Genomic DNA, 17,445 nt, shown 5'->3' on the forward strand with positions numbered 1-17,445 from the left:
AACAGCTCAGTAACTGTTGCGATTGCACCTTCTCAACGCGTTGTTGGGTACTTCTGATCAACTGAACAGTTGAGTGTAGATGATCGTAATATTTTTCTGATCATTTGAGACAACATCTTGTGTGTTGTGAATTTGACAGCTAATGTAAGAAGCCATTCAGAAGACGCGTTACGATCACTGATTTTTTTAGCAACGGTTGCGCTCAACTGCTGCGCCTTCTGAACCTACCCATTGTAGTTCTCAAGAAATATCACGAGATATATTTTTCAGTATGCAAAACTGCTTTTTCATTTACGATACCTTGCGCATGTGTTTAGAATGATACGTAAGTTGGCAAATCGTCAAATTTCTAGCCTTCTTAGAAACAGAGGATACTGTCTTTACAAAGTGTCGAATCCCACACTTTTGTCTAATGACAATATTTTTTACAAAAGTGCCGATTTTCACATTCGATAGTTTGACATGGTAGCGACGAGATGTACGAGCATTTTTTCTTAAGAGCTGCTACTGATTTAAGAAATTTTTTATAAAAGCAAATTTATTTTCCATTTATTGTGCGTAATTTTATATGAATCTTTAATTTTTTTGAGAGCCTTTACAAATAAAAAAATTTCGGCATATGTACATATGTACATACATACGCAGCCAATAACGAATTTTCATTGAAAACTTTTTTTTTTTATAACACTGTGCGATAGCTCAAATCGGTATTGAGTAAAACCAAATGCAAGCGATAGTTTTTGAATTTCATTAAGTTTTTTTAATAAATACTAAAATTAGAGGCGTATGTATGTTTAAAAAAATCAGTATGTACATACCTAATAAACATTCGGCTTGGTTAACAATTCGAAAATGATTCGAAAACCAATCTTTTTTCGAGTCTCACCTTCGATAACGAATGTGAAATAAATTAGTATTCGATTCGAGAACTTTCGTTATGAATTCGAAACCCAGTCCATTATGGAATTGGAATTTTAATGAGAGAGTGATTTTCTTAAATATCCCTTCGAGAATGAGCTGGATATCATTTTCTCTCTTGTTACTATGGTTTCCTTTTTTTTTTGGAACCCATCTCGAGTGTATTTCCAATATACTATAAACGTTGGAAAACTAAGGTTGGCTATGAGTTGGTTCTCAGTTCGATATTCATATTGCATATCGAAGGTCATTTTCGAACATTCGCCAAAATGTTTATTGGGTACATATATATCTGGACTAACAAATCGGATTTTACGATTATAGTTGTCTGCATAACCCATTGGCGAAATAAAAACTGTATCCGATTTTTTTAAATCGAAACTATATTTTTACATACATATGTACATATGTACATGCATACATAAATATATTTAATATGAAGTTAAAATTTTCACATCAATTTGCGCAATCTTCAAACGCATGGTTCCAATCGTACGCACTTCGTCAGGGTTTTCCCCACAGCTTGGTTTTGCTGCAGTGAAGCGATAGAGAAAGTGACGTGACACATACAGTATGTGGAAAAAATAAGTTTCCAATGTGGGTATATGAACTCAAACACAAATTGCATTAATATATGTTGGTTTTAAAAAGAAGGATACTGTTTATTTCAATGGTTTATTATAAATTATCAAAACGAATACTAAAAAATAAAAAACAAATTTTAAGCTTTTTTGCCGGGTCTGGAAACTTAAAATATTTTTATGAAAAATTTTGAAAAATTAAGTTTCCAACGTAGTTAATATTCACAGTGGCCCCCATTTCGCAGTGACATTTTGCAAGTCGATCTGGCATGGTGTCTACAAGCTTACGACATCCCTCTGGATTAATATTTTTTCCAATTTGAAATTATGCATTCTCTCAACTGTCGTAAGTTTTGAGGCGCTGCTTCAGCAATACGAATTTTAAGTATTGCCCAAGCGTTCTCTATTGGAGAGAGGTCAGGACTTTGCGGTGGCCATTTTAAAATAGTAATGTTTTCCTTGGAGAGATATTCCACAACCTTTTTTTGCGGTGTGAATAGGTGCATTGTCTTGCTGGAATACAAAATGGTCACCAATTAGTCGTTTCCCTTCGGGGATAGCCGTCTCCTCTAGGATCTTTATGTAGACATCTGCATTAACTTTTCCTTCCAAAACGATTATATCGCCTGTACCTTGAGCACAGAGACATCCCCACACCATTAAACCTTTGTCTACTGCCTTAACGGTAGGAACAGTACACTTATAGGACAAAGCGTCGCCTGCTTTACGCCATACGTGAACCATGCCATGTGAATACTTGAGTCGTATCATCGACTCATCGGTCCATAAGACATTATACCAAAACTCTTTGGGCTTCAGGACATGCTCCACGTAAAAATGCATCCTCTTTTTCATATTAGCATGGCTAACATAAGGGATTTTCGTGCTACCCGCCCATGCTTACCACTTGCTCTAAGCCTATTATGGATAGTGTATACTGATGGGGCGTCTTTGCCTTCTTGCAGCAAGTCTGACCGAATTTTGTTTACAGATTTTAATAGAGTGGCTTCTGATATTTCAAGAATTCTCTTATCAACTCTTTCAGTTGTAATTTTAGGCCGTCCCTGCCTCTTTTTTGCAGAAACTCTTTTTTCATTCTCAAAGGCGACAATGACTTTACGTATTGCTGTGTGAGATTTTCCAAACTTTTCTCCAATATAACGCAAATTATGACCGTCTTTACGAAGACTTATTATTGCTTTGCGTTCCTCTGTTGTGAGTTGCTTGAATTTCCCCATTTTTATTTAAAACCTAGCCACAATATCAGAAAACATATTAAAAAGTAAATAAAACTATAAATGCAACAAATATTACCTCCAATTTATGTAGGCTGATGCTGCACAAAGTGTGTTACGTAAATAAACCAAATTCTATTGATAACCTCTTTTTATGTAGAATTTTCGAACACGTGTTTGCGCTGGAAACTTACTTTTTCCGCATTTATTAACAGAAGTACTCAAATCTAAAAGTACCGCTACTTCTATGAAAGAGCAACTGCTGTAAAACTTCTCTCTCATAATCGTCTATGCCAGTGCTTTCCAGAATGAGTATGGTTAGGGAGTATTCACAATTTTTAGTATTACCGCACTATTCTGGAATAAAACTATGTGACATTGGAAACTTATTTTTTCCACATACTGTATGTATCTATGCAAATACATATCTATGCACATACATATGTACATATCTATGCACATACATGCATATGTACTTTGTATGTACATATATCAGCATTTTAGTTGAAAGTACGTTTTGCTCGTCGCTCTCTTCATCACTCCACTACATTCCTGTCCTTAGTTTTATTCAGATACCAAAAATGTATGTTTTCTTCGAAAATACTCAAGTACTACCAGTAGAGTACTCTACTGTCAAATACCTTTTACTCGCAGTAGTTGCGGAAGGCAAAATAAATACTCTACGCGTCTTGCTATTGATCGGTAGTTTACGTACGCTTGCAGAAACTGGTTTATGCTTACTCACACTTGACCCGAACGATGAGAGTAAAGGAGGGAAAGTATTTGCGCGGCGATCGGATGTCTTGTTAGGCCGTTTAAATGGGATTGCGCAGGAGTTTAATACCTACATATTCACATCGCCGAGGAGAAGGTTTATATCTAGGTTAGAACATAAAAAGGGTTGCCACCTGCTAAAAAATCAAATATCAGTATGGGTATCAATCGAGATATTTTTGAAAAGGCTTTATTTCTAAACAACATGTGGGAGGATTACCATCTGTTTAAAAATTAAATTCAACTTTAATTCAAGGGAATTAGGTAACTGAACTAAATATGTATAACAATATTGGTGTCAGTTTAATAAGGTTATAGTTTGAAACTATTTTTAACAGGGCTTCAACTTGCTTAAAAATTTAATTCAATGTATATGATAGCTTAAATTAATTTTAACAATATGAATATGGAACATGAGATGGTTTTCCATCTGTAAAAAAATGTAATTCAATTAATTTCAATGAATTACTACGCTAATGGTATCATCCAAAACGGCTTTGAAATGCCTTAATTTTCAATAACATTTCGAAGGATTGCTACATGTTTAAAAAACCAAATTAAATCAAAATAACAAATGATTAAAAAACACTATACGGAGTAACCACTATGGGCCAATTTCACAGTGCGTAGTTAGCTCAGAATCGACAGTTAACTAGAGATTTTCAGTACAAAATTCTGTAGTTAACTCCCGATTCTGAGTTAACTACGCATTGTGAAATTTGCCCTATGTTGAGTTTTATTGAAATAATTTGCACCTTATCTAACACGCAGAAATTTCGTACACTCATCGAACTAACTATAGTATATAGTAGTTTGTTTTAATTGAAATGTCTTTTAACTTTCATTTTTTGGTGAATCTTTTGTGCCTTCTTAGAATTAATAATTATAAAAAATTTCCAATACGTGGCAACTTTGTACAAATATCCACAGATACCCTTAAAATTAAAAACATTATCTGAATACAAAATTCCATCAAAATCGTTAGAGTCGATTCCTAGAAACCTTTGGATATATATACATACATATTTACAAGAATTGATTGTTTAGAGATATACATACATATATGTAGTTTGAGAAAAAAATCGGAAGATTTTACTGCCTTAAAAACTTATTTGCAAATTTTTATTAGAACTTACCCTTAAGTAGAGAATTTTTTTCTAAATTTACTGACAACTATTTTCTCCCTGCAACTCTCCAAATTTTTATACTAAACCCCTCCTCCCCACCGTTCCAGCTCCCCCTCTTAACGTTGTCGGGCGTCTTGACTTTCCTATCACCCCCTTTACTCATTGAACACTTTTACAGAACACCCTGTACATGTAAATAAAACTGGTACAGTACTGCAGCAGCATTTTGGCTTTATTTTTCTGCAGTGGTATTTCCAATGGTCACTGCATAGCAAACGCACCCTTTCAGCAGTTTTTTTTTGTTTGTTTCCAAACTACGAACTGTCAAGCATAACACCCAAGCAAGAATCTCAGCGCCGTTGAGTGGTGTTACATAACTTTATGACTGTAGTTCATTTCTCTAATCCATTAAAATTTGCAAAAATACGATATTTTTCCTTGTAGCTCTGCCGGTATCAGTTCATATTATATTTGTATTAAACTATTTGGATTATATGGGATTTCTTTGCTTTACAATTATCTAATTTAATATAATTTAAAAAAATGAACACACGATTTAAAGCAGATATTTACAACTTCGGCTTGTATTAAACACATCTAAAAACCAAATAAAGAATTATTAACACGGCACTATGGCAGCGCGGTGCAAGCGAATTAAATCAAAGAGGGATTAAAAAATAACGGAATCTAGTCAAGAATTATATTCTCTTAGCCCTACATTCCGTTAAAAAAGAAAAAAGTGCGTTTGGAAAATGCTACTTTTGGCCGCCTAAATCGGCCAAATACCCCTCTGTGCATCGTCAAGTTTCCCCTCCAAATAGTTGTACTGTATGGAGGTTGAACTTAATTTTACTGAGAACAGCGCGGGCACTTCTTTTCTGGAGATATACAGGGAACGACCATCAGCAACCACCCTACGTCACAATCACTTGAGGTAATATATTCCGTCTATACCTTCCATTTATCTACATATCACAGCGCACGGTGACGAAAGCAGCCACAGTAGCATGCTGAAATGGCTCGTTTATATATTCACGAGATTCCGAAGTTTTTATCCAGACGTCCAATCAACATGTTTGATGTCGTTGGAAAAGTCTTGCAGAGTGTGTCCAGAAAATGTATTCAACCGGATTCTTAAAATTCAGGCTAAAGTGTTGCGAAACAAAAATCGATTTAAGAAGACATGTGGGTACACCCAACATATTTGGTGTTATTCTATAGGCCAATACCTCTCAAACGATACCTTATATATTAAGTTCCGGCTACTAGTTCGAAAGATATAGAGGTAAATGTGTTTTGGTTCGTGTCTTTACTATGAGATGCTTTGGTATGTATGTGGCGTCTGTACGTACCTTCATTTAATTTTTTTCAAACTTTCAGGAATTAAAGTATGTACAAAAAAACTAAGAAGGTTTTGTTCCAGGATGTTTTGATTCGTATGCCTTTGGGCGTTGCTGCTGCCTGAAATTCGAAAAGAGGAAATTTTATAAACTACCACTGAGGCCGCACTGCTCAGTCCATGTCATTGATGTGGATATCAGTAGAAGGGTCTTCAAACAAGCTATCTAAGGCAATTTTTTGTGTTTATAAAATATAAATATGTCATAACGTTATCGCCTGAAAACTAAAAATCTGGCTGCTGAAAATATACATTTCGGGCATTTTCTCAAAAACTGGTTAGTCGATTTTATTCTAGGTTTCCACAAGTCTAGCCCAAAACCTTAGCTTTCATCTGGTATATAGATTATGTCTGTGAAAACTCTTGTTGTGGAGATATTGCGATTCAAATTGAAAAGCGGTCGCCACATTAAAGGGCTAATGGTTAAAAATTAACATATCCGTCTAATTTGGTTACTTTAAGATATTAAAATAACATACCCAGTTCCCCGAAAAAAATGTCCCATTCCCCGATTGCCACTTAAACCGAAATTCCCTGCAAATCGGGGAATTTCCCGCGAGTTGACAAGTTGATGGATGCAGCTGTGCTAATTACGTCGTACATGTCTTGGAAACCACAATTTTTTGAGTATTTCAGAGTTTTTCAGTCACATGCCCAAATTGTAAAATTTTTCCCCATTTTAATTGTAGGTATGTACACAGTATTTAACTATGCTACATGGGTTTATCACCCGCTCTTAACCCACCTGGGAAGACGCGTACAATATTACGTACAGTTGTACATAAATATGTATGTATGAATGCATTTAGTTCACCCAATGTGCCGCTACTACTTACATATATATCGTCGTTTAAAGTACAAAACCGCGTATCAACCAAACGCTAAACCGCGTATCAATATGATGCAAAACCGCGTATGTAAGGTTGCATAAATTATTTTCTAGAGAGTAAACACACTCATTTTTCAAAATGGTTCTCTTTTTTATAAAGCAGTCGCATTTCTGGCTAGTATATTTCAGGACGAATGGATAAGGATTAAGCCAAGAGCTTCTGTGAGCAAATCCAATTTTTGGCAGCAAATATCAGTTACGCAGTTTTGCAGAATGACGATACGCGGTTTTGTACTTTAAACGACGATATGTATAAATTGCCATTGAGCAAAACTACTTGAGACAAGCAATTTTTCGTGATCCAATGATCGGATCTAAACCAGATTAGTATGGGACCACCTCTGGGACACTAACTTTCCGATGCAAAAAGAATTATCGAAATTAGTTGACGTGGTCCAAAGTTATGCGGTAACATACACAAAAAAAATATTCCGACGAACTGATAACCTCCTACTTTTTTGGAAGTCGGTTTAAAACAGCATGAGTTTAATAGCACAAGTGAAACACCGTACACTTGATAAAAGTAAAACTTCTTTAAAAAAAGCACATGTGTGCGCCCCACACATCATCATTTCTCATACTTTTTTTAATTTTTTCGAATATAAAGGATATGATCATTCTTTTTCGCTTTATTTCGTATTCGAAAAATTATATGTTTCAATGGACACATAAATTTGAACATGTAATTTACATTTAGATAATATTTTTAGCAATTTATTTGAGAAAAATAACACATATAGATTATCGTTCGTATTTTCGTCGATTTTAAAATGCTACCCCAAAATAATTAATAATAATAATAATAGATTGGCGCTTACACATATGTTAGTGTTTGGCCGAGCTTCTCCTCCCACTGGGGTGCGCCTTGATGTTGTCACACAAAGCGGAGGGACCTACAGTTTTACGGCGACTCCGAACGGCGATTATATTTTTATGAGAAGCTGTTTTTCATGGCAGAAATACATCCGGAGGTTTGCCAAAACAATTGATATCAAATAAAACACCTCTTTGAGGTAAAATTTTCGAGTGACGAAAGCTGAACTAGAAACACAAAATTTCTGATATCAATTTCGCCTTTGAAACGTACGGACGATCTTTTTTTATTTATTCGGAACGTTGCGAAATGCCTTCTACTGCTAGAAATACAAAATAAAAAATAGAACTTTTGCAAAAGATTTTTCCAACGTTTCAAAGGCAGTTAAAAAATGCGTATAATTTTGGTCGCGAAATTGATATCAGAAATTTTGTGTTTCTAGTTCAGCTTTCGTCACTCGAAAATTTTACCTCAAAGAGGTGTTTTATTTGATATACATATACAATAAACCACACATATACTTGACGGAGAACTAATTCGTGACTTTATTTATTTCTTTTTTCCTTTAAATAACATTGGTGCAACATACATACTGAGCTGTCAAGCAAGCAGTATGGTTGCAACTCTGTTCACACCTCAACTCTATCTAGAAGGTTGCCACATGTTCAAAATATCATATTCAACATAATTCATCAGTAAAATAAAATATGTATCACAATGTCAGACGAAGATTATTTAGGAAGGATTTAGCTTGAAACTACTTTTGAAGAGAATTGCCTCCTGTTCAGAAAGTCGAAAAATACGGCTGTCAAATGAAAGTGTTAAGAATTCTTTTGTTTGAAGGGAGTTGCCACGTGTTTAAAAAATTGCATTATTTAATAAGTTAGCTGAGTTATTAAAAATTGGGCATCAATGGGGTTTGAAAAGGCTTTATTTCTGAAATTTATTTAAGAAGGTTGCCAATTACTTAAAAAATCCAACTCAACTTAAATTAAGGCAATATGGTAATTGAAATATCTATCACAATTTGGCTGTCAGATAAAAGATATTGAAGAAGATTTCAGTCCGGGTTTGAAGGGACTTTATTTCTGAACTATATTTAGGTGGTTGCCACACGTTTAAATATTAAATTCAACTTAATTCATCAGTTAAATAAATTATTTACCACAATGTCGAGCGAAGGAAATTTAGGAAGGTTTTAGCTAGAAAAATTTTTCAATAGGGTTGCCATCTATTTTAAAAGTCGAATTTAATTAACTTCTAAACAAATTATATCAAATATTAAAATTCGGGTGTCATACGAAAGATTGTTAAGTTATCTTCAGTTTGAACATGTATAATGTGTGAATACGATATCCACATGTTTAAAAAGTTACGTTCAAAATATTTAGAAAGTTAGCTGAATTACTAAAAGATGGATAGCAGTCAAAAGGGGTTTCAAAAGGCTTTATTTCTGATCTTTATTTAGGAGGGTTTCCACATGTTTGAAAAATCAAATTCAACTTAATTCATCAGTAAATTAAAATATGTATGTATCACCATGTAAGACGGAAGAAATTTACGAAGATTTTAATTTGAAAATACTTTTAAAAGGATTTCCAGCTGTTTGAGTATTCGAATTTAGTCAATTATACGCAAGTTGTATAAAATATTAAAACAATCAAAAGAGATTTTTGAAAGCTTTAGTTTGAAAACATAGCTGATTAGGCTTGCCACCTTTTCGATAAGTCATACCAGGCTAACTAAGTATGTATGTACCTATATTAAATGAGAAGGAATTTTTTGTGAAGGTCATTGCATTTGCATCATTCTTTCGAATTTCAAATATGAGAGGATAAAGTAAAGACCTTGGCATGTAGATGTGCGATAGAGTTTTATTTTATTAATTAAGAACTTTTGATTATGTGTATAGGGTGATTTGAAATTTGATGATATTAAAAACCGACACTATGCGAGACCTCTCTTCACGCGGAAATGACTGCACGAATTTTTTTTCAAATATGCCACTGGATCACGTATAATTCTGATTAAAATTTGGAATAGTTTCTAGGTTTTTGAATTAAAATTTTAGGCGCTTATTCCCAGCGATCTAGTAATAGTACAGAGACATCATGTATCAAATTAAAGTGTTCGATCTGAAACTTTGCACGAACATTTCAGATTTAAAAATTATTAGACCACTTTTGAAATATTTGCATGGAAAACTTTTTAAAGTTTTACATTGAACAAAGCATTGCTACGCTTTGCTAGGCAGCAACCGCGGAGCGCTCTGAATATGGAGTAAAAAAGGACGCCCACAGCAACACCTTGAAAGAGCGTTTCCGATAACTCCGAATATGGAGTGAAGAGGGACTCCCACGTTAACTCCTCGAATGAGTATTTTCGGAGCGCTCCGAATATGAAGTGAGAAGGGAGTCAAAGTGTTTTTTGTTTTCTGGTTTTTTATCTAGTCTGTGAATTTAAAAAGGAATTTTCAAACAAGAAGAAACTGATTGTCGTTTCCGAATATTCCTGAAAAAGGACACCGAAAAAAAAGCTGTTGACGCTATGGCAGTTTCAAATGCATTTAGAGGTAAACAATAATGCCTAAAAAATTACTTTTGTCTAACTTTATAACTTTTCAGATGAATTTAATAGAAATATGCTGGATCTAGCAAAGAAATTCCATAGGGTGGGCGCTAAGTGGTGCCAAACCTAAAAACAAGATAAAAAATATTTTTGATTGACTTCAGGATTTTTCCGTGATACAAAAAGAAGGTAATTTCGTTTCAAAATTTTTGACAAAAAATACGTTTTTGAAGTTTCATAAATTGTACAAAATTATGAGCTACCTTGCCACATTGATAGCAATCAAACAACACATCAGAGGATTTAAAGCTGTGCGTGGGAAATGTTCGGTTTTTTGTACAATGATTTTTTGGTGGGGAGCGGAGGGTGTGTCACCTAAAACTCATTAGAAAGAGCACAGTATAAAGTTTAAGAAAATCCATCCTTCGCCTCCCTTCCCCTTCTACAGGTACTCCGGGGCCCATTTCAAAATAGGGTAAAATTAGCATTTTCGCAAAGAAAAATTAAACTCGTGTTAGACCATCAGCACTATTTTTGCGCAAAACTCCTTTCCGCATTGGTTGTAGAGCTGTAAAACTATCGATGATACTATCGATACTATTGAATGGTTCTATTTTTTTGCAAAAACAACATTTATGTGTATTTTGTTGTTGCTTATCTAAAGTGTCAAAACCTGTTCTGATTTTGAGTAAAAATTCAAAATTAAATTTAGAAAAAAAATTGGTGCGACTTTTTCTCTTAATAAAATTTGTTTGCTTTTCGAAGCGTTGATCCATTATATGCAAGGCGCAGTAATCAGCGTTGCTGCTGCGGAGTTAGGCGAACGTTCCAAACGTTGCTTTTCAATCGCTTGTTTTGTATGGGAAAAGATTTCACATGCAAAAAGATTTTGACAATTTATATTTTTTGTGAGAAGAAATTAAAAATATTTGACATTTAGAGACCGAATTATTAAAAAAAATCAAATCAGCTGCTCTACTGATACTACCTGTTAAATGTGCCTTGGGTAGTACAAAACATTGCAAAGAAGTACATTTGACTGTACTTCGAAGTACGAAGTACTGTACTTGCGAAATAAATACGGTTGGTCACATTAGTTATACGGGAAGCGGGTGTAATTTTTGTGCTATTAGAATAATTTTCAATGAATCGCTATAAATAAATATTTGAGGTCATATTATTATTTTTATGAGCCTTGAGCACTGCTACCCTAGGGTGGTATATTTTGCGTGGCCTTGTCTGTACGCCATACGTGAAGGCTTTTAATATAGGCTAGCACTTCGGTGGGCTTTTTTTCCATATTTCGAATGGATTAAGTGTTGTGGTGAGTCTGTGTCTAGCGCGAGCAACACGTTCACAAAGGATGTGTTCTGGTCTTTCTTCGTCCACTTCACAGAAGCGACAGACGCTTGTGTCTGAAAGATTCATTTTTATGAGGTGATAACCTAGGGAACAATGGCCCGTGAACCACCTAGTGAGAGTTCGAAGGTCCTCCGTACCTAGAGTTATGCGCTTTTCTGAAGCTTCTTGTGACGGAAAGACGGAACTTTTAGCTTGTCATTGCGCTGGACATTCACTCCAGGGCGTATCGAATTTTTTTGTCGACCCACTTGTTTATGACCTCCCTTAAGTGGGCTTTGGTGAGGTCCTCAAAAGGGTTCCGGGCCATGGAATATTGTGGTAGCTCCGTGTTTTGTAGACGGTCAGCCTGTTCATTGCTGTCGCGGTCCTCTTGCTCCGGCACTAAGGCATCTAGCACCAGGATTCGGGATCCCGAACCCCGGGAGTCCCGAGCCCTTTTTTGAGTCCCGCAATCCCGAGATCAAGCCCTCGATCTTCAGACACTGTAATGTCATAAAAGAATTATAAAATGCAACCCTACACATAATAAAATAATATCTACATTACAATTCTAACACTACTATTATTGTATATCATCTTACTATCTTACTAATATTATAAGTGTGAAAGTTTGTATGTCTGGATGTTTGGGAAATCATCACACGGAAACGACTAAACGGATTTGCATGAAATTTGGTACGCAGATAGCTTATGGGCCAGATTGGTTAATAGGCTATTTTTTTAAGAGTTGCCACCTGCTAAAAAAATTTAATTTATTTAATATGCGGGAACGACTGAATGGATTTGCATGAAAATTTGCACACAGATAGCTTATGACCTAGACTGGAAAATAGGCTACTTTTTTAAGAATAGAAACCAGTTTGAAAATGAAATTTTGTTCAAAGATGGTTTATGACCTGGATTGAAAAATAGGCTACTTCCTTAACCGGTTTTCCGATCAGAACGAAATTTAGTACACTCAAGGCCCCTCCCATACAAATTGGAATTTTCATATTACATACATATCTCTGGAACTATTTGTGGTAGAGAACTGAAACTTGGTATAGTGATATGTATGTGAAATCAATGATGGCATTAATCGATTGATGTTTTAATCAGTTAGTTAATTCGATGAAATTCAATCTGATTACAGTTAATCATGATTAATTTTAATCTGACTAAACAGTTAATTGCAACCGCGATTAAAAAATTAATTTTTAATCATTAACTATTAATTTGATCAAGTAGGTTTGGTGATTAACTAAGTTATGCTGGAATTTCCCTGTGCACACAAAGCAAGTTAATCCGGTATGGCTAAGTCGGGCTTCCTCATCAATTTAAGCAATTTGGTGTGCATTTTCATTAAGATATTTACAAACTAGGTTTATAAAAGTTCCCAGTTTATGTATTACTAATAACAATAATTATTAAAAATGTTATCATTAATCGTACAGTTGATTACGACTAATTAATTTTAATAGTCAAACGCGATTAACACTTTAATCGTTAATTTTTAATCGTTAATCAGATGAACAGTTTGCCAACACTGTGTGAAATCATGTTCATACTCACGGAGAAAAATGGACGTTTTTGGAAAAGAGGCGTAGCACCTCCCATACTGACTGAAAGTTTCATATTGCATATCTCTTCAAATGTTTGGGGTAAAGCACTCGAGCTTGGTATGGAAATACATATGTATGTATGTATGTGAAACTAATACCATACTCATGGAGAAAAATGAGAGTTATTGGAAAAGGTCACGATTGAGAGAAATAGAGATTGCGCCAATCGCGGTACCGCTAATCCGCTCTTTGTGATTTTGACAGAATCAGCTGTGTGCGTGACGTCATCTTGGTGCAATTGTTGTTTGTGAGCATACGAAAAAAACAAATAACAACTTTACCCAACGTTTCGGTAACTACCTTACCATCATCAGGGGCGATTCTTTATTATAAATATCAACAAAAAAAAACAGAGGAAAACAAGATTATTTAAAATAGAAATTATGAGTTTTTGTACAAATAAAAATTAAAGATTGGTAAACAAAAATGTGTTCTGTTTTGAAAACAAACACAATCACAGATTTTTAAACTTATTTTTTATCGCATGACTTACAAGTACACTTAGGTTAAATTGGTCTCACATAGATGCACATACATATAAAATATTAGAACGTTAAATACATTAAAAAACATATAAAACATATACACCCCTATGCTGTAATCCGTCGTAGATTCGATTTTGCTACGAATCTTAAAATTGGTATCTTCGAAATTTGTAATGTTGGTATGCCTGAATCCGACGTAGCTGTAATTTGTATGTATTTGTCGGAAATTTTCTACGAAGAGCAACTGGTGTCGGAGCGAAGCGAATTCTTTTAAAATATCAATAAAATAAAGTGTGGAAACGCAAAAATATGTATGTAAGTTGAAGTGTGAATAAAAAACAATGTATTATTAAATGTTTACAAAATTATCAAGTCGACAATCAGAACAAATCGCTCGCAATACGAAAAACTGGTGGAATGCATGAGCGAAAGGCCGGACATTGCCCGAGGCTTTGTAATAGTTAAAGGGGATGTTTTGGAATTTTGGGAAAGCGTTGCAAGATTTAAAGCAACACAATATTTAGTTGAATGGACGCCCTTAAAAAGAGGGAGCATATATTTATCATTTAAGCTAAATGGATCAGAACTGTCTCGTAGCAATCTCCTTTGTATATTAATGCGACAGTTGACTGCAGCATGTTCTTCCTCCTGAGACAATAGTGCACCGGCCACTGAATCCATTCTATTTTACTTAATTAAGAAAAGCTTTTTCAAATACGATTAAACATTTTTTTTTTAACTTCACTGTTCACTGGCGATTATATTTATTTTGATTTGTTTCTGTCAAAGCAGCTGATTAAGAACTTCGAATTTCACTATTTTAGTTGGCAACGCCGTTGATAGTTACGATCGGATTACGGAACGGAGCTACGAATTCGTAACTACGAACTTTCGGATTACAGCATAGGGGTGATAAAAAAACACAAAAACGTTAAATACATTGAAAAACATAATGTATTGCTACCATCCATCTGTGGTAATTTCAACCGTAACCCTAATATAAGATTAGCATACCGAACCAACTACACACTATCTTCGATATTCACACGAACAAAAACACCGATCAAGCCCCACCAACAAAACAACGTAGTATATGAAATCACATGTAAAGGCAGCAAAAACGAAAACTGCAACAAAGTTTACATAGGGACAACTAAGCGAGCATTAGGCGTTCGCCTTTCAGAGCACGAAGCCGACATAAACTAAAAGAAGAACAGCACAGCATTAGCACAATACGTACTTACCAGTGGTCATACGGCTGATCTAACTAACGTTAAAATATTGGACAAGGAGAAGAGGGAACGGGCAAGATACACAATAGAGAGTTTACGTATACTGCAAAAAAGGGAAAAAACAATCAACAAGAAGGAGGACACGGACGATATCGCGGCTGCTTACATGTTATGTTTGTAGCGAATATTTAGTTTGACGAAATTACCACAGATGGATGGTAGCAATACTTTATGTTTTTCAATGTATTTAACGTTTTTGTGTTTTTTATATGTTTTATATGGTTTTTAATGTATTTAACGTTCTAATGTTTTTATATGTATGTGCATTTACATATGTGAGACCAATTTAACCTAAGTGTACATGTAAGTCATGCGATAAAAAATAAGTTTAAAAACCTGTGATTGTGTTTGTTTTCAAAACAGAACATATTTTTGTTTACCAATCTTTAATTTTTATTTGTACAAAAACTCATAACTTCTATTTTAAATAATCTTGTTTCCCTCTGTTTTTTTTGTTGATATTTATAATAAAGAATCGCCCCTGATGATGCTAAGGTAGTTAGCGAAACGTGGGGCAAAGAAGTGGAGGTAAAGTGTTTTTCTTGCACATGGAGAAGTAGATCGACCAGCCTACAATAATACCAAATATAACAAAAACTTGATCAAAAGCTTACAAAGATAACAACTTTAATATTTGTGCGTTAATATTTCTGCGTGGTTTTAAACAATTATTGAAACATTACAAAACAAAATGAAGTATGCAGTGGCAAAGTGTAATAGTGAAAACAAAAGAAAAGCATGCGATATAAGTTTTTTTCGTTTCCTTCGGACGCGAACCTGGCGAAAAAGTGGAAGAAGTGCTGCCGGCGCACAGTGTAAGATTTGACCCATCTATCTGCTTTTAATTCTGTAATTCGAAAACTATTGAAGATAGATTAATAAAATTTTGCACAAGGTACGTTATAAGATAGGCGAAGCTTTTTACAAAAAATTGGTCATTTAGAGTTACTGCCACGCCACCCTATTATATAACTGCAATTTATAAAAATGCAAAAACTGAAATATTTAACTAACTACAAAGGCTAAAATGCCTAAAATAAATATTTAGAATTTCCCTATAACAATGAATTATAAACTGGCAAAAATGGACTAAAAAATAAATTTTTTTTTTAATTATGTGCGTGGAAAATATCGATAAAAAATCAAGTTGGGTCAACGGAATTCCGTTATAAGTTCAATATTTCTTGCTCTATTTACAAAAGTGGGATACTATTGGAAAGGTTGTGAACTAGGCTTTCTCTATTCAAAGCGGAAATACAAGAATTTGTCTCGGCCGAGATGAAATTCAAATAAATTACTCGAAGAAAATGAAATTCCTAGTAGGCCTAAAAAATGAAAATTTCATCAAAACCTGCACTTTCCAACCGCTAAAATTGTGTTGTTTAAAGTCAAAGAGGAGTGGTAAATAAACTGAGATACAAACTTTATCGAATAGTAGCGGATAACGAGTTTGCGGGTCTAATGAAATTAATAAATTGCTAAAAATAAATCTAAATTAACATCGTTTTACTTTAACATGTAATACTCAGTCCTAGTTTACTAAAATCCCGAAAATGTATATTCATTAAAAAGAACATACCTAAAAAATAACACGAAAATGGTATTTTAGCAATTGTTGCATAAATCACAAAACACCGACAAATTAAACATTGCGATTCAGTTCCAAATATACAATTTTAAATAATACTGCGCTCGGTAATCTTCCAAATCGAATCCCGTCCCGCCCTACACTTTGGTTTAAATTTTGTAATTGTTATTGTTTCGTCTTTAGCAGACATTTCTAAAAACATTTTTGACGTTGTTTTGAAATTTGGCGACATAAAATAATGTAATTAATATTTTCTAGAATATGGAAATAATACACTGTGCGGCGAGGAGATGCATTAAACACCAAATCAAGCTATGTGTACATGAAGCACTTTACTAGTGAAGATATTGAAAATAACACACAGTTCGAAATGGGTAACATATTGTGTATTTTCATATTAATTGCATTTAATATCGTTTTCGTAAACGCCTTAGGTTTTGCAAACCTTCGTTGTTTAAAACGTGGTGCGGTGCATACCATTTACGAAGAAAATCTGGGGGGTTCCCAGTGTGCGGAAAGAGCTCAGCACAGGGAAAACAAAAGAATTGTCAGCAAGTTACTTGAGCAGAGTGAGACTGCCGTTGCCACTGCAGGTAACAATTTGCATTTATATAAAGCTATGGAGTCAACACCTGTGGAGTTTATGGTGGTTGGCTATGGTCCGTAAATATGCACTCTCCGTGGCTTTTTACAATAGCGAGTCCAAAAATTCACTTTGCTGTACACCTTCCTTTTGGTCTACATGAAATTGCAAACACTGTTAATACATCCATTTTTTCATGTGCTAAAAATCGTACTTACCTAAAGGGCTA

At 34.5% G+C, this 17,445-nt stretch overlaps 1 pseudogene; it reads right to left on the reverse strand.

Moving 5' to 3' along the window:
• LOC118745521 overlaps nt 1-17,445 on the reverse strand; it is a 31,498-nt pseudogene that overhangs the window by 934 nt on the left and 13,119 nt on the right.

Source organism: Rhagoletis pomonella, unplaced genomic scaffold (assembly GCF_013731165.1).
Source record: "Rhagoletis pomonella isolate Grant_MI unplaced genomic scaffold, Rhpom_1.0 Rhpom_scaffold_00009, whole genome shotgun sequence".
NCBI classification, from domain to species: domain Eukaryota; kingdom Metazoa; phylum Arthropoda; class Insecta; order Diptera; family Tephritidae; genus Rhagoletis; species Rhagoletis pomonella.